The 25,386-nt window shown below is 39.1% G+C and overlaps 1 protein-coding gene across 16 annotated transcripts in view; it reads left to right on the plus strand.

Annotated features, from left to right (window-relative positions):
- The window catches only part of LOC126358278 (modifier of mdg4-like), a 342,870-nt gene that overhangs the window by 137,706 nt on the left and 179,778 nt on the right, over positions 1 to 25,386 (plus strand). Inside the window, exon 6 of one of the 16 annotated variants that reach the window (XR_007566225.1) lies at positions 14,645 to 15,000. The exons of the other annotated variants lie outside the window; for them this stretch is intronic. The gene's annotated coding sequence lies outside the window, so the exon portion shown is untranslated. The remainder of the gene's footprint in view (positions 1 to 14,644; positions 15,001 to 25,386) is intronic. 16 annotated transcript variants of the gene reach the window in all.

The following is a 25,386-nucleotide window of genomic DNA, read 5'->3' on the forward strand; positions in this document are numbered from 1 at the left end:
AATTACAAAAAGAATTGGGTTTATCATTGTACTAAGTACGAATACATCCACAGCACTTAGTGCTTTCTTCACGTGTTTTAACTTTGATTAAAGTAATGCTTATTATACACACAATTCTGCTTAACAGACATGTTATCAGCATTTCAAACATTCTTAATCATTGTTTATGGTGCATCAGTATTATGCTGTTCATGAAGACACTGTTTACTATGAAATAATTTTCTGTGGTAGTAATTAGCTGATTGATATGTATATGCTATGATCAAAGCCTGAAATCGGCCAAAGGGCGAACTGGCCAACTAAATCATGATGTGGCCAATGCCATTTCAAATTGGGCAGCAAGTGTCCAATCTTCTCCTGCGGGATTCAGCCAGCTAGTTCGTGAAGGGGCTGGGACCAATCGACCAAACTGCGAAGAAACACATGAAGCAGATTTGCTTGAACAGTTTCAAATTGTATAAGTCAGGAAACAGCCAACATTGCTGTAAATTGACCGGCCACTGTCTGATCTTTTCTTGTGTTTGAGATCTGGCCGGCCAGTTTGCGAAGTGTTTAGACAGATTGGCCAGAATCGGAAAGTAAATAAAGAGTGGATGACTATGTATAATTTCAGGCTGTATGCAATCTGTTTATTTTCTCAATCTCACTAACAAAAAGTATAAACTTGATACAATCTATTCACTTTATAAATCTTCTCTAATACAACCAATATTCACTTACTAAAACAATTTAAGCTTTTATGGCATTTGCAATTGCATAGGGTTTTCTTGGCAATGGCCTTTCCGCAGTGGTTCCACTGGTTCCCATGAGATCACCGAAGTTAAACACTCTTGGGTGTGGTCGGCACTTGGATGGGTGACCATCTAGGCCGCCATGTGTTGTTGCCATTTTTTTGGGGTGCACTCAGCCTGTGATGCCAATTGAGGAGCTACTCGACCAAATAGTAGTGGCTTCGGTCAAGAATACCATCATAATGACAGAGAGAGCGGCGTGCTGACCCCACGCCTCTCCTATCCGCATTCTCCACGGAAGATGACATGGCGGTCGGATGGTCCCGGTAGGCCACTCGTAGCCTGAAGACGGAGTGAGAGAAATTGCATCGATTGTATCCTTGGCCACTGGCCAGTGATTGTAAAGACGATAGGGTTTGTAATGATGTTTCTTCTTTGGCCACAGATTCCAGCGTGAGCAGTTTCTCGTGCAGAATAGAGAATTTCTGGAATATAGTTGCTTGAGAACACCATGTTCTGCTCCCAGCTTGTAGAAAGTGCCTTCAACATCCATGAGAACTGAAAGAACACTTTTGGGATCTCTGCGACCTCTGTTAACATCTGGTATATGGATGTGAACATTGTCTCCAACTTTTGCAGATGGTAATCTTGCATATGAATTTTTAAACATCTTTGCATCTTGTACTTGCAAATTGTCATATGCTCCTCCCCTCATCTTTCTGATTTGTTTCTTATTACCACATAGTTTGCAAATAATCTTCCCTCCATATCCTTTCTCTGCTTCATTACTTCTTTCACAGATTGCATGAATATCTTTGCTGCAGGGTATACAACATTGAGCTGCACTACTCCCTTCTTCATAAACCATCAAAAATATTTGCACTTTATTATTGTCAGGTAACTGGTCCCAACTTTCCAATGGTTTGACCTCTACAAAGACAGTTCCATTGTTGGAGTATTCCCTACATTTATAACATCCTCCATTTCTTGTTTGGCTTTCTAACGTCTTTCTCTGTCACTATGTTACATCACACTTCACAAAAACTTCACAAATGGGTGAAGTGGGAGCAAATAAAACAAAAAAGCAGCTCACATAATTAACCTACATTCCCTTACCACATCTGAAAGACGAACAAATAATATAAACGAAAATACCGGAAAACGTAACAGTACTCACAATTAATCGAATTTGTCAGGCAGAAAAATAAGACGCACAGGCAGGACCTTCTCCAAAAAGCAACAGCTATCACGTGCATGGCACAGTTAACACTGAAAGTGAGAGAAGTGCTGCCTACTACACATTGTTGTGTGATCATAGCATGCACTGCAATATAGCCAGAGATTTACCAGCTTATGTGCAATCACATCACATTTAAGCCAGGAATCTCCAGCCAGTTCACAAAATGCTTGGCCAAAGTCAGACGTTTGCTAATTCTTTTAAGTAAGCGGACTTTGGCCACTCCTCTTGGCAAGAGTGTGAAATGGCTGTCCAATTCACTATCTGGCGGCCTTTGGGCTTTGGCCGTAACATATATATGTTCGTCAATGAGATTTCCAAAACTCCCAGGGAAGAAGACCTCTACATTAGTTTGAAACTCCAATAACAGTTGTTATCATCATTATATTCTTTATTGAATTAGTCATTAATCTATTGTAGATTAATGATTTCCAATATCTTCCATCATCACACCCTTGTTAGGCCGGTATTACACTATCATATTTATTTGTCAAGTTGATATGTCAAATATTTATGCCAAAGAAATTTGATGGTGTAATAGGGAACTTTGTCAAATGTCACCTGTCATCAAATAAATACACTCCTGGAAATTGAAATAAGAACACCGTGAATTCATTGTTCCAGGAAGGGGAAACTTTATTGACACATTCCTGGGGTCAGATACATCACATGATCACACTGACAGAACCACAGGCACATAGACACAGGCAACAGAGCATGCACAATGTCGGCACTAGTACAGTGTATATCCACCTTTCCGAGCAATGCAGGCTGCTATTCTCGCATGGAGACGATCATAGAGATGCTGGATGTAGTCCCGTGGAAGAGCTTGCCATGCCATTTCCACCTGGCGCCTCAGTTGGACCAGCGTTCGTGCTGGACGTGCAGACCGTGTGAGACGACGCTTCATCCAGTACCAAACATGCTCAATGGGGGACAGATCCGGAGATCTTGCTGGCCAGGGTAGTTGACTTACACCTTCTAGAGCACGTTGGGTGGCACGGGATACATGCGGACGTGCATTGTCCTGTTGGAACAGCAAGTTCCCTTGCCAGCCTAGGAATGGTAGAACGATGGGTTCGATGACGGTTTGGATGTACCGTGCACTATTCAGTGTCCTCTCGACGATCACCAGAGGTGTACGGCCAGTGTAGGAGATCGTTCCCCACACCATGATGCCGGGTGTTGGCCCTGTGTGCCTCGGTCGTATGCAGTCCTGATTGTGGCGCTGACCTGCACGGCGCCAAACACGCATACGACCATCATTGGCACCAAGGCAGAAGCGACTCTCATCGCTGAAGACGACACATCTCCATTCGCCCCTCCATTCACGCCTGTCGCGACACCGCTGGAGGCGAGCTGCACGATGTTGGGGCATGAGCGGAAGACGGCCTAACGGTGTGCGGGACCGTAGCCCAGCTTCATGGAGACGGTTGCGAATGGTCCTCGCCGATACCCCAGGAGCAACAGTGTTCCTAATTTGCTGGGAAGTGGCGGTGCGGTCCCCTACGGCACTGCGTAGGATCCTACGGTCTTGGCGTGCATCCGTGCGTCGCTGCGGTCCGGTCCCAGGTCGACGGGCACGTGCACCTTCCGCCGACCACTGGCGACAACATCGATGTACTGTGGAGACCTCACGCCCCACGTGTTGAGCAATTCGGCGGTATGTCCACCCGGCCTCCCGCATGCCCACTATATGCCCTCGCTCAAAGTCCGTCAACTGCACATACGATTCACGTACACGCTGTCGCGGCATGCTACCAGTGTTAAAGACTGCTATGGAGCTCCGTATGCCACGGCAAACTGGCTGACACTGACGGCGGCGGTGCACAAATGCTGCGCAGCTAGCGCCATTCGACGGCCAACACCGCGGTTCCTGGTGTGTCCGCTGTGCCGTGCGTGTGATCATTGCTTGTACAGCCCTCTCGCAGTGTCCGGAGCAAGTATGGTGGGTCTGAAACACCGGTGTCAATGTGTTCTTTTTTCCATTTCCAGGAGTGTATAATCAAATCTCAGGCCTTGCCGTAGATTTGATCATAAAAGTTGTTCATCTTGTGTTCACTGCAGTGTGAAATGTAACCGCAGGAGTGCTGGCGTCACCACAGCTATTTGACATCTCTGTAGTGTGTTTGTAAATATGGCTTCAAAATTGGTGTGCTTTTTTTTATTTATTTTTTTCATAAGCTTGCCTCTGCAAGGTTTGGGGTGAGCAAGGGGCACAGTGCACTATTAATTGTGTGTTGATGGTCAAGTGGAATATGCTGCAGGCGACTTCATGTCCACAGTCACAGATACAGTCATTCACCTCTACATCTGGAAACATCCAGGCAGCTTTTCAGCAAGCCAGAATTGAGAATAGAAAATAAAAGAAATTCTTTCTTAGCTTTCCATTCTACTATGTTTATTCTTGAACTCTAGATGCCGCAAGTTAAAAATCACGTCATCTGTTTCGTACTTTTTATTAATTTTGTAGTTGTTGGGACACTAATTCCATTAATTAAATTATTCAGAAGTAAAAATAGGTCTTATCATGCAAATAGTATACTAAACATTTATTTAAATTCACATATTTCCCCTTCAGTGCTTTATAAATTGCTTCACACCTTTCTGGAATTTTTTTGGTTAATGTAAAAAGTTATATTTGACTGCTATATTGTAGACTACAGTAGCTCTCTCTCCTGTGTCAAGAAATCCCAGTGTCGCAGTTTGCTTATCTTCTGCACATATAGCATTTCTCAAAAGAGTATTCTCTTTTGTAATGTGAGAACCCACTTTACTGAGTAATACTGAAACACATTCTCATCATTCATAAGTATTTTACGTCTTCCACAAGCATCTCTTGTAACACATTAATGCTTTTACTATATCGACTTAATACCTATGGCTTCATCCAAGCGTGTTTTCTTTTTTTCTGCCGCTTTTCTTCCAAATACACACACAGTGCAATTGTGGCATTAGCAACTGCAGCGCATAATAAGAGGTTGTTGTCCGCCATCTTGAAATTTGATAAAAAAATATGACGACAGTGTAGTACCCCTTTTTAGCACCACGTCAGATATCTTTCTCAAACAAATTTGGTGAATATTTGATCACATCTTTGTTCAAATCTTTGTCAAAGAAATATGATAGTGTAATACCGGCCTTAGGGAATTACACTGCTCAAAAGAATCATGGGAACATTACTCTGAGTGTCTGTCTTACTCCACTGAGCAATAATTCAGGACTGGGTATATTTATATATACATTCATCTTCCAGAATTTAAGTTCTCAACCACACATCATAACATTCTTGATCGTTTACATAGAAAGAACTGAAATGTCCAACTGATGTTGAAAATGAAGTGCAAACAATCATTCCTCTCGTCACCCTGGATGCTTTTCATTGGACTTTGAGAGTTACAGTAATTTGTATGCCCTTCATGAGCATTTATCACTATCTGATACCTATGTGGCATGCTCTGTGTAAGTCTATAGAGATCACCCTGTGGTGTCCTTTCCCAATCTTCGATGAGAGTCGATGATAATTCTTGGAGACTGCGTGTGGAATAGGACTGTCTGTCGGGAAAATCCCACATATACATGACGGGGTTTAGGCCAGGACTCAATGCCGGTCATTCCATTACTCCAATGTCCAGGCTTCTCACGACATTGCTGTTGACGCCTGCTACATAGGCCCTGGCATAGGAATTAGAGCCCACCACCATGTGCAGCAGTGACCACATGGTGCAACAGGTTCTGTTCAATTTTTCGCCAGTGACGAAGTTGCCAGTTGAAATGGGAATGACAAAACTAAAGGTGAACTGCAAAATATTGTTGTGGCAAATGGGGTACTTGGGTACTTGAAGAGGACATCGGGGTAATAATGTCCTTTCTCATAACCTATTCATTACAGACTAATCGCACGCAGTGGTCCTTCTGAGATAGTCTTGCAGTCCTCTGGTGGTATCCATACTATGCCGCAATGCACAAATGACCAGATGTCAGTCTTCACATGAGGTTGTAATGCATTGGTGACCTTGCTGAACTCAGCGTGTGCACTGACCTGTCTTCCTGTATCATGTCCACAACCTATGGGTTGCACATGGAGACGCATTGGCATCTCCACCAACATAACGGAAATTCCATCCTTTTTGGATCAGGCAGACGGCCCTTGCAACTTGCACTGCATTAAGATGCCACATTGCATGTGTTTGGTTGAATACAGTTTTCACAGATGACAACTACCATCTGTGTGTCTCACTAGAAAACACTGGGACACCAGTACTTATTTTCTTCTGATGGATCACCTGACACTTTAATGCATAGCAAAGGCTATAGATGATGAATGATTGTAATTGTTGCGTACATTGAAAGCAAGGTTCTCAAGACATGCAATAAGACGACAGGCACCGCTACATCAAAATATTTTACAAATTTTACCAAATACATAACACTGTACTGTCAGTGATAATGTTATATATTCTGTTACCAGTTTGGGTCTTAAACCATCATCAACGGCAGCTGCACAACATAAAAAAGTGTATAATGTGACAATGTAAACAAAATAAGATGAAAACAGGAATAACCATTAAATTAGTGGAAATATTCACAAAAATTATCACGTATCTATCTCATGTCATATGTGCTTTGACATACGTTACTACTGAAAACCATAATTGCCAATAAAAATGAAAAATTTTAACAAGATTACAATATGGCCTGTTGACAAAAGGGGCAGCATTTGATGAGTAGCAATGCAAGTCAAAGATGACAGTCTTGGCCAAATCACAATTCTGCACTTGATTGATATTACATGAAAACATTAATAAAATAAATAAAAAGTAAAAGAATAATGGTGTTGATGAATGTAAGAATATACAATATTTTACGCTCCATTCAAAAATGTAAGCATGTAAAATACAAGCTACAGAACAATATATGAAATTACAATTAGTCAAGCCTAATCTGTCAAAAATACACATTAAAGTAAATTAATTAATATTAAGGAAATACAGTTTTTAGGAGCGAAGGAAAACAAAAGGAACGTAGAATATGTAGATGTAAAACATCTAAAATGTTATGCAATCTAACCATTTTATGTTTTATTTATTACTTACTTATTTTTGAAGAAACATGGTATATATCTGAACTATTACGAATTAGTCAGAAGAATATGTCATCCAATGCCTAAACAATTACAAACTCTAATTGAAATGCCATTAATCACACGGATAAAAAATAATAGATAGATAGATATGGTATGATAAAAAGTCAAAGGAAAACATATATGTAAAATGGCCCTGTAAGTGAAAAAACAAGGAAATGGGCAGTGACAGGGAGGGGGGACACAGTTGAAATAAAGGGGGGAGGGGCGTAATTGAGGAGAGTTGTAGTTTAAGAAGGTCCATTCAAATATTTGAAACTGTCAATAAAATTATTTAAGAAACTTGTTTTTGAGTTCCACTAGCTTATTGAGTTAGAAATATATGCGATCCAATGTGTACACAATCACAAAATTTAATTGAAATTCCATTTATCATGCAGATAAAAACTAATAAAGACATGTGGTCTAACAAAAAAGTGTAAGTAAAACATATGTTTCAAAGTGCCCTGTAAGTTAAGAAACAAGAAAGTGGGTAATGGCAAGGGGCAGGGGGGCACAGGAGACATAAAAAAAGGGAGAGAAATGTTGATACATAGGTTTCTTAATTCATCTGAACTGTTTATTTCTGTGATAGTCGTTATTTTTTAATAAACTTAGATAAAACACAGTTCTCTCAATTGTGTACTGCACACCGCCTGACATCTCTGCTAGAAATAATTCTTTATTTTTTTGGGGGGGTGGGGGGGGGAGCCGTCGATGCACAGTTCATATTTGAGCTATGAACATGGGCTAAAAAGTTTTTGGTTTCATCTGGACAGGCAGCCATTTGTGTATCTATTCAAACATCTCAATATTATGAAAAGGAAAGTTGCTATTCGCTCTATAGCGGAGATGCTGAGTCACATATAGGCACAACAAGAAGACTGACTGAATACAAGCTTTCAGCCATCAAGGCCTTTGTTGAAAATAGACCAACACACACACACACACACACACACACACACTACTGCAGCCTCTGGCAGCTGAAGCCACACAGCAAGCAACAGCAGCAGTGCATGATGGGAGTGGCAACTGGGTGGTTGCCAGTTGCCCAGTTGCCATTACTATCATGCACTGCGGGTGTTACTCGCAGTGTGGATTCAACTGCCAGAGGCTTCAGTTGTGTGTGTGAATTGCTTTTGCATCTACATGGATACTCTGCAAGTCACATTCAAGTGCCTGGCAGAGGGTTCATCGAACCACCTTCACACTTCTGTATTATTCCAATCTCGTATAGTGCACGGAAAGAATGAACACCCATATCTTTCCCTACGAGCTCTGATTTCCCTTATTTTATTGTGGTGATGGTTCCTCCCTGTGTAGATTGGTGTCAGCAAAATATTTTCACATTCAGAGGAGAAAGTTTGTGATTGGAATGTCGTGAGAAGATTCTATCGCAATGAAAAACGCCTTTCTTTTAATGATTCCCACCCCAAATCGTGTATCATTTTTGTGACACTCTCTCCCATATTTCGCGATTACACAAAACATGCTGCTTTTCTTTGAACTTTTTCGAGGTACTCTATCAGTCCTATCTGGTAAGGAACCCGCACCGGGCAGCAGTATTCTAAGAGAGGACGTACAAGCGTAGTGTAGACAGTCTCCTTAGTAGGTCTGTTACATTTTCTAAGTATCCTGCCAATAAAACACAATCTTTGATTAGCCTTCCCAACAACATTTTCAATGTGTTCCTTCCAATTTAAGTTGTTTGTAATTGTAGTACTTAGGTATTTAGTTGAATTTACGGCTTTTAAATTAGACTGATTTTTCGTGTAACCAAAGTTTAACGAGTTCCTTTTAGCACTTATGTCGATGACCTCACACTTTTCGTTCTTTAGGGTCAACTACCGCTTTTCGCACCTTTCAGATATCTTTTCTAAATTGTTTTGCAGTTCTTTTTTGATCTTCTGATGACTTTATTAGTCGATAAACGACAGCGTCATCTGCAAACAACTGAAGATGGCTGCTCAGATTATCTCCAAAATCGTTTATATAGATAACTAACAGCAAAGGTCCTATAACACTACCTTGGGGAACGCCAGAAATCACTTCTGTTTTACTTGATGACTTTCCATCAATTATTATGAACTGTGACCTCTCTGACAAGAAATCACAAATCCAGTCACATAACTGAGACGATATTCCATAAGCACGCAATTTCACTATGAGCCGCTTGTGTGGTACAGTGTCAAAAGCCTTCCGGAAATCCAGAAACACGGAATCGATCTGAAATCCCTTCATGTGAATGAAGAGCTAGTTGTGTTTCACAGGTACGATGTTTTCTAAACCCATGTTAACCTTGTGTCAATAGCCCGTTTTCTTTGAGGTAATTCATATTGTTCGAACACAATGTATGTTCTAAAATGTGTGTGTGTGTGTGTGTGTGTGTGTGTGTGTGTGTTTGTGTGTGTCGTTTATTTTCAACAAAGGCCTTGATGGTCGAAAGCTTGTATTGTGACAGTACTTTTGTTGTGCCTATCTGTGACACAGCATCTCTGCTATATGGTGAGTAGCAACTTTTGTTTTCATAACATTGTTACATTCCATCCTGGATTTTCCATTATCCAAATGTCTGTCTTACTGTAACTATGTTACAGGATATTAAGCCCAGGCAAAATCAATTAATTCCTTTTGCAGAAGATTTTAATTGGGTATGGCACCTTTTATAAGAGTACTGGTTTGGATTATGCGCCAAACAAAAATTTTCTCAGGGAGGTTTTTGAACCAAGCAATTTCCGTGTTTTAAACTTACACAAATTGATTCAAACTTTGCACTAAGGTAGTTAAATGGATAAAGTATAAACGAAATTTCTTTTTTCCAATAGTCTTTATCCATTGTCGAGATACGACTGTTTGAAGTAAAACTAAATGTAACAAATGAAATTCATTCTCATATGAACTGAATGTGCAATAATGATTTGAAATGAATCAGATAAACAAAAAATTCTGTTTTATGATAAAATTGAAGACTTGCTTTCAAAAATGTAGCTGCATTCATATTTTACACTCAGAAAACAGGTTTTTTGTTATAGGTACAGCACTTCTATGTTTGAAAGTTGTGTGAAATTTGTAAGACGGTAGACAGATAGATGTAATTAATGGTCATACTGTTGTTTTGTGAAAGCTTTATCCATTGCCAAGATATAGGCAACATGATTCGAAAGAGATTTAAAAAAACCTATACAGGATCATCTGTTGCTCAAGTCAACAAAAATCTACATCAGTTGCCATGCTATGGCTGTTCAATGTCAAAATTATGATTGAGTAAAAGTTGGGAACCAGAATGAGAAATGATCCTATTATAGGAGAGAAAAAGGTGAACATGTCTTGGGGAGAGTTAGGGACTTAAAAGAAGGGAACTAGCTTTTTCAATTACCCCGCAGTTTTAAAGATATTGAAATCAAAACATCGTGACATATTCACACTTTTTTACTTGTTAGTATTGGTGCCCATTTCATGTAATATAATGCATCATTAGCTGCCTACGTGCCCGTAATAGAGAAAAATTGGCTGCTCTCAACCAGTATAGAGCATCACAAATAAGCAGTAGTGGATAGCTGTCTTTTTTCGTGATTTTGTTCAGTTGTCGGCAGATGACACGGAAATGTCATGTGCCTTCCTTCTTCTTCACAAGGACCAAAGGAGGGGACTAAGGCCTCAATGCTGCCATTTTGCAGCATCTTCTTCACTTCCCCATATATTATCTGTTGGTGACACCCAACATGAGCACTGACTAATTGGTGGATGATCCCATATTTGGGTCGATTTTCATGGCTGCTACCTCTTGCTTACTTGGTCCAACAGTTGTGGTTGCATAGAATGCTGTAATTTCTCTTTCACTACATGGCATATGAGAGGGATGAGGTCGTGGAGGTTATCCAGGGGTTGGTCTCACTTCTTTCGTCCAGTTCATTTCTGTTGCATTTCATTGATGTGCTGACACCACTTGAGGAATTCCTTGGTCATTGTGATATCCTTTACGTCAAGAGCCTGGTACATGTATTCTGAATTCATGACGACATTGGGCACTATTCTTCCACAAGTGGAACACCAGCTGCTGATTGTTGCCAAACATTTTCTTCATTTTGAGGTTTTCTTCATAATTCTTGAGCCTTTGCTGGCTAACCAATTCAAATGAAAGTATACATTTGCCAAACACATCATGTCATCCCATCTGTTGTATTTGGCAACTCTTTTGTAATTCTTTCAGCCATTTTGTTGGGTCCTGACCAGTATCTCTGGAGAACACTTATAGATGCCTGATGCACAGCTGACTTATTGCTGGCTAGGAATCTATAGTCTCCTAAATTGTGGGAATGTTGTTCTTCTTGTAAGCTCTTTCCTGTCAGTGTTGGCAATGGCTTTACCTTGCACAATTTCAGCACTTATGATGTAGATGGTTTGAAGTACCCTGTGTCTCCACCAAGCAGTGTCACATCACGCAAGTCTACCTCTGAAACCAGGATCACAATGAAATAAAACAGCACTGTATCAAATTTATTATGAACAGCATTGTACAGAACTGACCTCTTGGACAGAGAGAGCAACTACGTATTTAAAAATCAGATATTCCAAAATGGTGGTATTTATACAAACATCTGATATTTCAGAATACTCAGATATTACAGACTAAAATATTTCAAAAAACTTTAAGAAGTGAAATACTGCATAACAATTTATTGCTGGTGGTTAGGTTTGAACTGCCGACTTGCGGCCCACCAGCCAGTAATGCCGACCCCTATACCACTTTCCATCCTCATCAGCTTGTCAAAGTATCATATCCCTGTGCAACTCTTTGACTTCATAATCTCTTGTAAATAGCCGTATAAACTGTTGGCATCTGAAGAATGACCCCACAGTAGAGCCGGGCAAGGTGGCCGAGTGGTTCTAGGCGCTACAGTCTGGAACCGCACGACCGCTACGGTCGCAGGTTCGAATCCTGCCTCGGGCATGGATGTATGTGATGTCCTTAGGTTAGTTAGGTTTAAGTAGTTCTAAGATCTAGGGGACTGATGACCTCAGAAGTTAAGTCCAATAGTGCCTAGAGCCATTTGAGCCCACAGTACATTTACTCCACTATGTAGTTTGTTGTTACCAATTTAAACAATGGTAACATGTGACATTCATTAACACAACACTAGAAGGAAATGTGAATTGCGCCACCCAACACTCAACCTCAGCATGATATAGAAAGGAGTTAATTATTCATCCATAACAATCACGGTGTATAATTTACAAAATCTAAGGGGGGGGGGGGGGGGATATGGGGGCAAATATGATTTCAGTTTGTATTTGAAGTTAATCAATGTGTAAGTAGTCAAATACTTCTGTGTCTCCTTTCTGTATTATCTCTCTCCTTTCTGTACTACACAAGGCTGAGTAAAGGATAATGTAAGACATTTCTCCTTTTAACACTGCATTTCTGTTAACAAGAAATTTTGTAAGAGAGTACATTTGATGCTATTCCATGCTTGTCAGGACTGACCATTCTTTTGAAAGACAGTCCAACAGTCAATTAATGAAATAATGATGTTATTGAACATGTCACCCAAGCATTCACCAAGTTTGTGTTTTAGGTTTTGCATTATTTTAAAAAAATGTATGTATGACAAATCAGGTGTAGCAAACCACAGCTTTAGAATGGGGCACTAGCTGACATAAGAAACAAATTAAAAGAAAGTGGCAGTATCAAATTATTTCAAAGGTAAATTTTAATGCTTACTGTGGTTCATGTTCTTTCATTCTGCTGTAGGGGGAGTGTTTGTTTATTTTCACCATTAAGCTTGTGGACATGCTAATAGCACATCTACTTGTAGATGTGTTTGCAATTACTGTCCATATCAGTTGCTGGCTCAAGATTTTGTCAGTTTTCTCACGATGAAGGAAATGGAAGTAATTTTTTATGATATGTATTTGGTCTCTAATTTTTCACAACATAGGAATTAAGAATGCTGTGTTATTAAAGATAAATACAATAATAGTTAAAGCTTTTGTTTTTATTGATTAATCCTTACAGGCTATGATCCTAATGCTCTGTCAATTGTGTTCCTCATTATTTCTGTAGTCTACTTAGATGTGGTGTCTGTGAACCCTTTTTCTTTCATGTTAATGTAATTTTCATTTGATTACATTTCTTTTTCATGATTTTAAATGGCTTTTATAGACTTTATTTGTACATAAGCACTCTGACCCCATCATTCCCTCCCCCTCCTCCACACTTACAATCTTCCCTCAACCAGCATTTAATTCTATCTCCCCATTTTCTATACCCTCCCTTCTTCTCATGTCCAGCTTTACCTCATGCTGTCTCTCTCTGACAACCCCCTCCCCTGTACCCATTTCTCCCATTACCTTTAAAATTGCAGATTCCATCTACCCTTTAGTCTGTCACCATTAATCATTGCTCTGTGATTTGTCAATGGCCTTTCTTTCATCAGCATTTATTATTTCTGAATGAATTATCAGGCTTGAATTTGATCCTCTTCATTGTTTTTCCTGTGTTTTAAGTGAACACTTCTATTACATTACAGATTCCAATTGGTCGCTTCACACTCTTAAACTGCTTTCTGTAGAAGCAGTTTGTGGCTCTCTCTATTTGTCATCTTGTGCATGATGTGAAGTGTTATGAAAGCTGTGTTGTAAGCAGTGCAGGTGCAACTAAAAATTGATCTGCAAATGAATATGACAAAAACAAAGGTGGAAACAAGAACAGTTATTACTAATGCTACTGTTACTCTTGCTAAAATAGTACCAAATTTGCTACATGATAGAAACCATCATATCATGTTAATCTTGATACTCTCATATTGGCTGGCAGTGACTCTTTTTGTCAGATCTTTGCAGTGGAAATTTTGAATAGCTTGATGGCCCCCTTTTTTCCTTTTCTTTTAATATGTTGCATCTTTAAGCTCCTTGCAATGTGTACAAAAATGTCAGAAATGATTATTTAATTGTTTGCATACAAGATAACTTTTTCCATTAATTTCGGCAATTTAACCTTGGCAGTATAATGACAAAAAGGACTAAATAGGTCTGTATTGCTGAGTTAGTCAAATATTAACTGTAGTAAATTTCTGATTCTAGAATGAAAGTAGAACAACAACAGTTGACTTACTAAACAGGACAGAGAAACATTGAGGTTATACAATTTTTGGAAGGAGTTATATTTTCTTGTTACTAATCCGTAAGAGCATTTCACAATATAATCGTAAATTACTTGAAACAAATCGTTTCAGCATCTGATTATTTATTTAATAAGAGTCTCATGTCTGACAGGATGAAATGGGTTCACGCTGACGTACACAACATAAAAAAAAACTTTATGTGTGTACTTAGACCTTTACTTAGCAGAGGACTTATTCGTTACTCATTAATGAGAATTTAGACACTTCAGGAGATAAAAGTTTTCATTGTACGCAGCTCATGTCTAGATAAGCTGCTTCTGTTACAGTTCTGTACTTCTGTTGTAGGATTGTAGGTTGTCATATTGTCTGTATGCAGACTGTTTGAAGAATACCACCTGATCGCTACACAGCAAGAGGTGCTATGTTGCAGGAGACCGCAGTGAGGATGCAGCATGTTCAGTATGTGGTAAAGTGGTGCGCAAGACGAGCCTACGGAGACACATCTTCGATCGGCACATGCCTAATCAGCAGGTTCCTTGCCAAATTTGTGGCAAATTTTTCAAAACACAAAACAGTCTCTCCACTCATATGAATTACATTCACAAAAATAAAAAGCAGCAAGAGTCACCCACATTCTTTGACATGAATTGACTTTCCATGTCTTTTATGTGGAGCATAAAGTTTGTGCTTAACGTTAATAAAACAGGAACTTCCATCTGCGTCTTGTATATATGGGCATTGTGTTTAGTCCATGTCAAGTAGCACTGTGCCAAAGCTTGACAGAAGGTAAGTTAGGTCAAGGTTATGAATCATGTAAGAGTACACACTTTAGATTGTTCTGTGTTGACTCCACATGGAGGAAGACAGTCTTTGACCAGGCATTATGCCTGTGTGTAATGACAGAAAAGGTGTTTGTTGTCTATTATTACTTGATCTTTTTTCTTATTCAAGTGGTAAACAGTTTGTAAGGATGCATAATCTGCAGTTTGCTCTCTTACATCAACTGTGAAAACCACATGGTATCGCTCCATTATCAATGAGATGTCTGCTGTTTGTCTATTGTGTCATTGCTTCTGGCAACACATTTCTCGATGAGGCAATTTTCAAGCAAATGTACTCAGTAATACAGCACCAGAGTCTTGTGTTTATGAATATCTTCCAAACATTTTGCGTATTTCATTTAACACTACAAATATTCACTATTTCTATGAATTTTTTGTGTTTCGTAATAAACAGTCATACAATTTCATATAAATAAGTACATGATGTACACTTTACCTTGAAAATTTAAAAAATCAGTGTAGAGTGTCACAGGCAACATTTATTTTTATTCTTTTTTTTTATTTTATTTTATTTTTTTTTTTTTAATGTGACAAAGGGTGTATGTATTTATTATGCTTTTAGACCATTTAACGTGCACACACATGCTGTGTTAACATTACATTAAGAGGAAAACAAGAGAATTTATTACAAGAGTCAAGGGAGTGCCTACTGCTGAAAAGCAGTCATAGATAAGTCATCAAAAGCATATGAAGAAATGGGAGGATACCCAGATTCATTGAGAGTAATAATTCAGTTGAAGACAATGACTCGTTAAAGGAAACGGGCTATAGTCTCTAGCCAAAACCTTCTACAGGATTGTTAGAAGTCAGTACTGCAGCTGTGAAACAATGCATTTCAGAAATATGTCGTGAGTTGCTTTTAGTTGATAGAAGGAAGCAGAGAACCCAAAAAATTAAATTTACTCTCATTATGACCAATGAGGAATGCACCGGGCCACACAAAGGAGATCAATGGGGAGAGAAGAAATCCAAAGGATAGAGAAAAAAAGAATGTTGAATATTTTAGAACTTAGAACTGTAAAATGAAATTGCATCACAACTTCTTAAGAGAAGGTTTGGTGTATGGGAAAAGAGAGGGGTGGAATGGGACAGGATCATATACAACTAACATGTTTTTTATGGTTGGATATAGTGACAAGTACCTGACCACAACATTATTGCGCATGGCCTCCCGTGGCCATTATCAGAAACACGCAATGACAGTACAGTGTACAAATACAGTGACTAAGGGAAGTGCATCACACTGTGAATGATTACCAGGCAGTTGTTCATATAATGTCAAGCGGTTAAATGTGTCCTCTTAAAATATCACAATAAAAGCTCGTGATAAGCTGATTGAAGCAGTTTCACTCCCAGGTGAAATAATAGTCTGGTCGACTAGTACAGAGTGATGACATAAGAACAGCTCATATTATGAAGGTGTATGGCATTGTGTGTATTACCACTGCTGAAGTATTTGTAATGAAAATATTTTTTTCAACTGAATGCATACTATTATTTGCTTGTACTGGTGAGAGTACAGAAATAAAAGTTTCATACTGTTGCTTTTGTTGTGTCTTTCTAAAGAGTAAAATGTGCATTTATCTTTGCAGTATTTAATATCTGAGAACTAAAGCTACAGCTCACACACACACACACACACACACACACACACACACACACACACACACACACACACACAAATAATTAGTGTACACTAAAAGATTAAGTAGCCTTTTTTTTAAACTTTGTATTAATACTCAATTTCCTTTGGGTAGTGTGGTTAATGCTGTGTAGCACCTACCTGAATTATTCAGTACTTGTATGTGTTTAAATGCAGCCTTGATTTGGATTTTACACTCTGATGTAATGAAATTATTGTGATGTAATTTATGTCTTATGCATTAGGGAACCGAATGAACAGTTGTGCCAGTTCTGATTAAAATATGGATATTTTTGCTGTATATTGTTATACAGTTTGCATATGATCACACTGCAGAAAACCTACTGAAACACTGAGCACAGTTGTTGATTTTTTCCCCAACAGTGTAGGACCAGTTAGATTAGACAGGTCTACAAGAATCTCTCTCTCTCTCTCTCTCTCTCTCTCTCTCTCTCTCTCTCTCTCTCTATCAATCTCGGTTTTTAAAACTGATATTAGCTACATATGAAATCAAATATTCTCTGTCTGCTGTACAAAATTTGCAGTTCTAACTATTTTGTACAGTTATAAATCACATAAAGAAGGATTGGTTCCTGTATACTTGCCCTAGTGTTGGTCTGCTGTCCATTTAGTTCCAGGAAAATCCACCAAACAGAGTAAGCATGTGGTATCTTAAGGATGCCAGAAATGCTAGAGTTTAGATTGGTTTGTAAATTCTCACCGTAGAGGGTAGAGCAAAATGGGCCTCATGTGATATCTGTGTTTAGGAAAGAGTTGTTATAAAATGAACCTGAAACTTATACTATATTGCAGATTGTTGTATTTGTGTTGATGGAAAGAAATAAAATGAGTTCAAGCAGAAGATGTTTAAGTCTTCCTGGTGTGTTTTGCTTCATGTGCAAATAATACGTGTTGGGAAAAATAAATAAATCTGTAAGTGGCTTTGTAAAGAAATCCTATCATTGGTACTGTGATGTTAGCCTTGATGATCAGTATAAAGGCTGAGCACCACATCAAGTCTGTAGAACTCATGCAGAACATTTATGTCAGTTGAAGACTGGGAATGGAAAAAGTCTGAAATTCGGCATACCAATGATTTGGAGAGAATTCAAATGCCTTTGTGATGACTGTTATTTCTGCCTAAATCAAAACATCCTCAGCAAGTGGACTTATCCTTTTAAGTCTCTGTAAGATGCCCAATCCTTCACTCAGAGGGAGTGTGAATCCCAACATTTCACTGGTTACCGGAGCTTTGTGGGGAGTAATGTTGCCCCTAACAATGGGTACAAATTAGCTGCACATGTAAGTAGAGATAATATGATGAGAGGAGGAGTGGGAACAAATACGGTTCAATACTAACTACTCACTCAACAAAAACTAAAGAAAAACATAATGCCATAGCTTTTGGGTGATTTGTGTGGACTTGAAAATGGAATTCTACTTGGACAGCAAAGTGGCCACACCAAGTATCCTTGTTTTTTTGCCTTTGATACAGCAAAGACAAAACACACCAATGGGCTGGAAAACGTGGACATCAGGGAAAAGAACATCATCAACGACAACCCCTTAGTTGGGTTGTTTGGGACAGGAGACCAGACAGTGAGGTCATTGGTCTCATGGGATTAGGGAAGGATGGGGAATGAAGTCGGCTGTGCCCTTTCAAAGAAACCATCCCAGTATTGCATGGAGCAGTTTAGGGAAATCATGGAAAATCTAAATCAGGATGGCCAGACGCGTGATTGAACCGTCATCCTCCCAAATGCGAGTTCAGCATGCTAGACACTGCGTCACTTCACTCGGTCCTTAGTTGAATGAGAGAAAATCTTCTTTCCTCCACTGCATATCGAGCTGGCTTTTAAAACACTTTTTAAAGACTCTTGAGAATAACGTGTCATGCTTTTCAAGTACAGGGAAAAATTCTTCAATTGAGTAGAGAAAAAATTAAAGTAGGAATATTTTATGGCACACAAATAAGACAACACATTAAGGATCCTACTCTCATAAATTCGATGAATGAGGCTGAGTAAAAATCCTGGAACTTATTTGTTGCACTTGTCATAAATTATCAAGCAAATGCAAAGCTGGAAACTACGTTGAACTGATAAACAAGATGCTTAATAGTTTCAGAACACATGGTTGCAACATGACTATTAAGGTGGACTATTTACACAGCCATTTAGACCATTTTCCTGAAAACTAAGGAGACACTGATGAGGAACCAGGTGAAAGATTTCACCGGGATGTTAAAACTATGGAGGACTGCTACCATGGAAGATGGCATACGCACATGCTGGAATTTAAGAAGAGACTGTTCCAAAATGCATTTTAGAATGTCGGCAAAAGAAGCTTCCAAAGTGTTCACTGATTAGTTGGTTTCATCAGTGACTTTTCCCTTTATTGTTGGGTCATATAATATTTATATAACGTAATAGTAAAAACTGTAAACTTTTTGGTTCAAAGATTTAACTTAAAATAATGTAATGTATATTTCACAAAAATATTACATCGTAGAAATTTAAAGTCCTTGGCAAAAGCTAATGCCATATTTAAATTTAGGCCATCAAATTCATTTGAAATCCACTCCAAATACCGCAGCACCAAAAGAACTGTTGGCTTGTGTTATCCGTAATGCTAAAAGGTGTACCAGGAAATAAATTTTACTTTTGTTTCTGGTAGAAAAGAAACTGTGTGAAACATTGATGCTGAGTACTAACACCACAGCATGACGATCTATTTCACAGTACTTTTAAGAGGGCATTTGAGCACATTTCTATTCTGAAAAAAAACTGTGTGTATGGACTGAATGATTATGCTACTTGTAAGCCAATTGTAAATGCTGTTGGCACAAGGTAACATAGGGACTAACTGTAGCTTGATTGCCAGCCAAGGAACAAAAGAACCACGCAAAAGGAAGTGAAACTTACCGGGCACAAATTAGTCTGTGGAGAATCAGTTAGTGTCAAACTGCTAAGAGATGTGCACAGGGATAAAGACAAGTGTGGGGGGCTGAGCACACGGAAATGGTACGCAGCATGAAGCTTAATGCGAGGTGTGTGGTGGTCGACCTCAGCGTCAGAAGTGCCCCACCTGGCTTGCTGCCATCTGCAAATAAACACTTTTATCAGTGGGTTTGCCCATACTACGTGTTGTGTGAGTCCCCCTCGCCATACAGTTACCCACACTATTCTGCCACAGTAACCCTGCCAGCTCATTATGATGTCTGTTGGCAGGGATTCATTACTAACCGCCACTGACTGAAAACTAACCTTCTCAGATCACACCTCTTGTACCAACTTTTATAATCACATGTCAAAGAATTTTAATAAATTGTCTCCGTGAATTGGGCATAAAGAATGCATGCACTCCTCTGTAGCTGAGCAATGAAGTGCCAAGCTGCATATTTGAAGGTGTCAGGTTTTATCCATTCTGTCTGAAGAATTTTTGTTATTTATCACTAGTTACTGTTCTGGGAATGTTTTTTAATGTGAAAAATTCCAAGTTGCTTCATGGTTCAGAGTCGACTTTAAACTGTAGGTCCTTGGCTGGGTAAGCCATTTCAAAAATTGGAGGAAGGCTTGGTATACCACAACCAGCAGGACCATGCCTAGTTAAACTATGGTGTTCAAACCAACGTTCAGTTTCATGATAAATTTCCTTTTTGACTTACCACTTCTGTTGTACTATTGTCTTTTGTATAATATGCTTATCATTCACCTTACAAATCATTAATTAAATACTGTTTTCTGCAATTGCCAAGCGCTTATTAAAATTTTTAAAATAATTCTCATTTATTTTTCAGTCTCAGTTGCACATTATTAATTACATGACATCGTTTTGATTACTCTGTAGAAAAGAAAGTACATAAATGTAGATTTTACCTAAGGAGTGGCGTTAGCAACCTGTCTTCTCTTTCAGAATGTTGCATGGGATTCCTGTGTTTTGCAACATCTGTCATTTTATTTTAATAAGTGTCTGTTGGAGCTAGGGTGGAGGGGAAAGGGGAAAGAGGGATCAGGGGGAAAATGAAGTGAGAGTTTTTGGAGGACAGAAAGGGAAGTAGGGAGGGTGAGTGTTGGGGATGTCATGAGTTTAATAAGACGGGTCTTACTGAAATTATAAAAAGTATAGTTATGTAAAAATTCTCATCAAAATATTAATGATGTAGAAGAGTGGCTGTGTAAACTGTAAACAGCATAAAATAGTAAAATTACTAAATGAATGAAGGGGGAATGAGAGTGGAGGGGAAAGAAGGCAGGAAGAGGAAAGGGAGGGATAGTGGCAGGGATGTTAAGAGTTTAACAGTTACATAAAAAAAAATCCAATAAAATATTAAAAAGTGATAAAATATAACTACAACAGAATTGGTGTCTTCAAATATTAAAAGTATGAAATTTTGAAAGTAAAGAACCTTAAACGCCCAACAACTGACTGACGTATTGGACATGTGTAGCCTTTGTGACTGACCGACGAACTTCCCATGTTGAGTGGATAGGACCACGCATAACAAAAGTTTGTCTTTCATCACTGCATTTGGGATTAAATGCTTTTCTAATGTATGTGAGAGGGTGAGTGGCAGGCGAAACTTCAAAGACAGAGCCTCTGAAGAAATTTAAAGACTGCAGTGTGGGACACATGTGAGGAGTATTGCAACAGAGGCAAAATAAATGAAGTACCTTTTTTTAATTATTATTATTAACAAATCCATAATGACGAATTGCCTATTAACCCACGTTTGTGTGATAACTTTTCTGATGTTTCGCTAGTACGAGTGGCTGGCCTTGTCAAAGCTTCACCCTCCATTGCTGGTGATGGACTGAAGTCATGCTCTTGACTGCAGATTATATGTACCTGACATGCCAACGTCCAAGGGCTTTCCCGAGGTCATTCCCACTGTGGTTCTCCCCCTGCAACATGCTGCAACTGTCATTCTCTGCAGCACAGAAATCCTGGATCTATTCACCTTGGAGCTTTCTTCTTTTGTGTTGAAGTTATTGTCATGTTTGCTCATTTCTATAGCTTCCCTGAACAAGAGGGTGTAGTAGCTCTTCTCTATAGCAAGACTGTCCGTATCAGCAAGTTTCACTATGTCGTCAGTCTCACGCAGCGTGTGCTACACTTTTGCCGATTTCTCCATGAGCCTCAGCCTGCAATACCGCTTACATTCCTGTCAGTGTTGGATTGTCCAGTCATTTCAGTATAGACTTTTCCACATGTACATGGTATTTGGTATATTCCTGACATTGTAATAGGCCCCTTTTTTTCTTTGCTGATCTGAGACACTCTTTGCTCTTCATTGTTGTTTTATAGATAGTGCTTACACTGTGTTTGTCCAGTGTATGACAGAATCTGTCCTTCACTTTAGGAATGTATGGTAGAAGGGCCATACTCAACATTTCTTTTTCTGATGTGTCAATGTGCTGGGTGTTTGATTCTGTGGCACTTCTTATGTAACTGGTGGAGAAACCATTGCACTTTCCAGTTGTTGCATCTTGCATCTGAGGTGCTGGAGCTCACATGTTTGTTTTCCTCAAACTATGAGCCCGTTAATCATGCCTCTTTTCTGGCTTGGGTGGTGATTTGATAGTTTGTGCAGGTATTGGTCCACACATGTCGGTTTTTGATGTATGCTGTATCCCAGATCGCTATCTCTCATGACCAACACATCTAGAAATGGTAGCTGTTGGTCCTTTTCTACTATGGTAATTTTTTTATTGGGTATGGAGACTGCTGAGGTGTCTTAGGGACACACCAAGCTGTTTCTCACTTTGGGTCCACGCAACAGAGTTATCACCAATATAACTATACCAAACCTTAAGTTTACAAGGTACCAACTCCAGTGCCTGTGCTTTGAAATGTTCCATGAAGAAGTTGGCCACCACTGGACTAAGTGGGTTACCCATGTTGACTTCTTCCAGCCGTTTGTAGAAGTTGATTTCACATGAAGTAGCTCGTGGTGAGATATGCACGAAAGAGCTTGGGGATCTCTTGTGGGAAAACGGAAACAATGTGCTCCAGAGAATCGTTGAGTGATATCTTGGTAAACAAAGAAACAACATCAAAGCTGACTGGGATGTCGTTTGGACCAAGTTTTAGTTTCAACAGATTCTCAGTGAAATCTCCTGAATTCACTATGTCTCAGTCTTTCCTGTGTGCAGCTGGAACAGAGAGACCAAGTGTTTGTACCTCGGTCAGCCAAGAGTGCTGACAGTCAGTCTTTATGGAATAGTATTCATATGTATCTTAGGTGATACATACAGGCGAGGTGGTGGTGTTTCTGTGTTGCTCAGATTCCTCTGTATTACTGGTCAGTCAATCAACACCAGGATTACTAAACATAACCAGCATTGCAGGTTGGGGCTGGTAGAGAAATCAGCTGTGGCAGAGCACATACTGTGTGAGACTGACAGCATAGTGAAAACCATCAACATGGACATTCGTGTTATAGAGAAGATCTGTTGCACCACTCATTTGTTCAGAAAAGCTATAAAAATACACAAACATGACAAAAGCTTCAACAAGGAAGAAGAAAGCCTCACAGTGAATGGATTCTGGATTGCCATGCTGCAAAGAATGACAGTTGTAGCAGGTAGCAGGGGGAGAACCACATTGAAAGTGACCAAGGGAAAGCCCTTGGGTGTTGGCACACCAGGTACATATAACCTGCGGCCTTGAGCATGACTCCAGCCCACCACCAGCAATGAAGCGTGCAGCTAAGAAAATACCAACCCCTCACGCTGGTGAAATGTCACTAAAGTTATCAAACAAATTTGGGCCAAAGGGCCCAAGACAGAAGCCAACAGACAATTTGTCCATATTAATTTGTTAAAAAATGAATAAAAAGCGCTTCATTTCTTCCGTCGCTGTTGCTGTGCATCTCACACAATGTGTCCCACAAACATTTGCAGTCTGTAAATTTCTTAAGATGTTCTGTCTATACAGTTTCATACATTGTACATTAGAGCAGAATATAATTCCATGTGCAGTGGCAGAAGATAAACTTTTGTGGGGTGATTGGCATGACAGTACTGCACACAGCACAATTTGTTGGAGAGAATGGTCACCTGTCAGTTGGTCCTAACTGCATGATATTTAGAGTTCATTGGTCAGTCACAATGGCTACAAATGTCCAATTTGTGACTCCGTTGGTACATGTTTAGAGACCTTTATCTTCAAAGCTTCACCATTTTAATATTTTAAGACAATAATTCTGTTTTAGTTACGTTTTATCACTTGAATAATTTTCTATTTTATCCCCTTTTACAGTTTTACGCATCCACTAGCCTAACCTTTTAATATTTTAATGGAATTTATTTTTATTTTTTTTATTTTTTATATAAATGACCTTTGCAGACTTCAGAAAAGCTTATAATTGCATCTACAGATCTTCTATGCTGGACATATTTAGAACTTTTGGACTTTGTCCCAAATTAATAAAAATGATAAAATTAACCCTTACAAACAAGTCCAAAGTAAAATACAGAGCAGAGCTATGTGAGCCATTTATGATTAAAACAGGGTTAAGACAAGGTGACGGTCTATCACCACTGCTCTTCAACTGTCCTCTTGAGTACTTGATGAGAGAACGGTACAAAGAGAATCCTAAAAACATAACAATTGGAACAAAGAAAGATGATATAAATGTAAATAGTTTCGATCTTCTTCTTCTTTCTCCCCCCCCCCCCCCCCCCTCTCCCCTCCTTCCCACTCCGTCTTCAGGCCACGAGTGGCGTACCGGGACCATCCGACCACTGTGTCATACTCAGTGGGGGATGACTTGGCATTACTAGCTAATAATGCACAAGAAGCTAGAAATCAAATAATAAGCCTGCAGAATATTGCAAAAAGTAAGACTCCAGATATCTTTCGAAAAGACCAAGATGATGCTAACAGACCTACTAGTAATAGACCATGTAACAGTAGACAACAGAAAAATTAAAATAGTGAAGCAATTTAAATATCTTGGAGAGATTATAACACACAACTTGGATAAGAAACGTGCTTGGCAAGAAAGAACCAATAAAATGATATAAGCTCATAAAATAGCACGTTCTACATACAATAAGAAATGTCTATCAATTCAAACAAAATTAAAACACTACAAGACTGGTTCAGCAAGAGGTAACATATGCAAGCGAGACTCTTTTTAAAGTTACTCAGAGAAACAGAGTCGACAAAATACTTTAAGTAGAGAGAAGAATAGCTAGAGCATGCATAAATAAGAAATACCAGAAAGAAGGACAGTGGTGGATAGTGCCGAATGAAGTAGCGTGCAGCGAATTGGAGCCCATCACAGATACCATATGTAAAAAGAGGATTTCTTTCTTTGGCCACATAATGAGGACACCAGAAACCACATTAGCAAGAAAAATTATGCAGAAACTGTGGAATCTGAAGCAACAAGTAGGATGGATCATGGAAATTAAAGAGGATATGGAAGAACTAGATATAACCTTGGATGATCTGCAAAACAAGACAGAAAATCTCAAGAAACTGAAAGACAAGAAAATCAGAATGTATGCTTTCCTGGCGTATAGAGCCGGTGAAGAGGTCTCGGGCTTCCAGCTGGGTGGCGGTGTCTTCAAACTGGGATGTTTTGACGAGTGACATACTCGTCATCTTCTGGCCAGAAGAAAATTAAATTTAAACCAAAAGTAGACAAATGACACAGAATGAAAGAGTATTTACAGA

Source organism: Schistocerca gregaria, chromosome 1, assembly GCF_023897955.1.
Source record: "Schistocerca gregaria isolate iqSchGreg1 chromosome 1, iqSchGreg1.2, whole genome shotgun sequence".
Classification (NCBI taxonomy): Eukaryota; Metazoa; Arthropoda; class Insecta; order Orthoptera; family Acrididae; genus Schistocerca; species Schistocerca gregaria.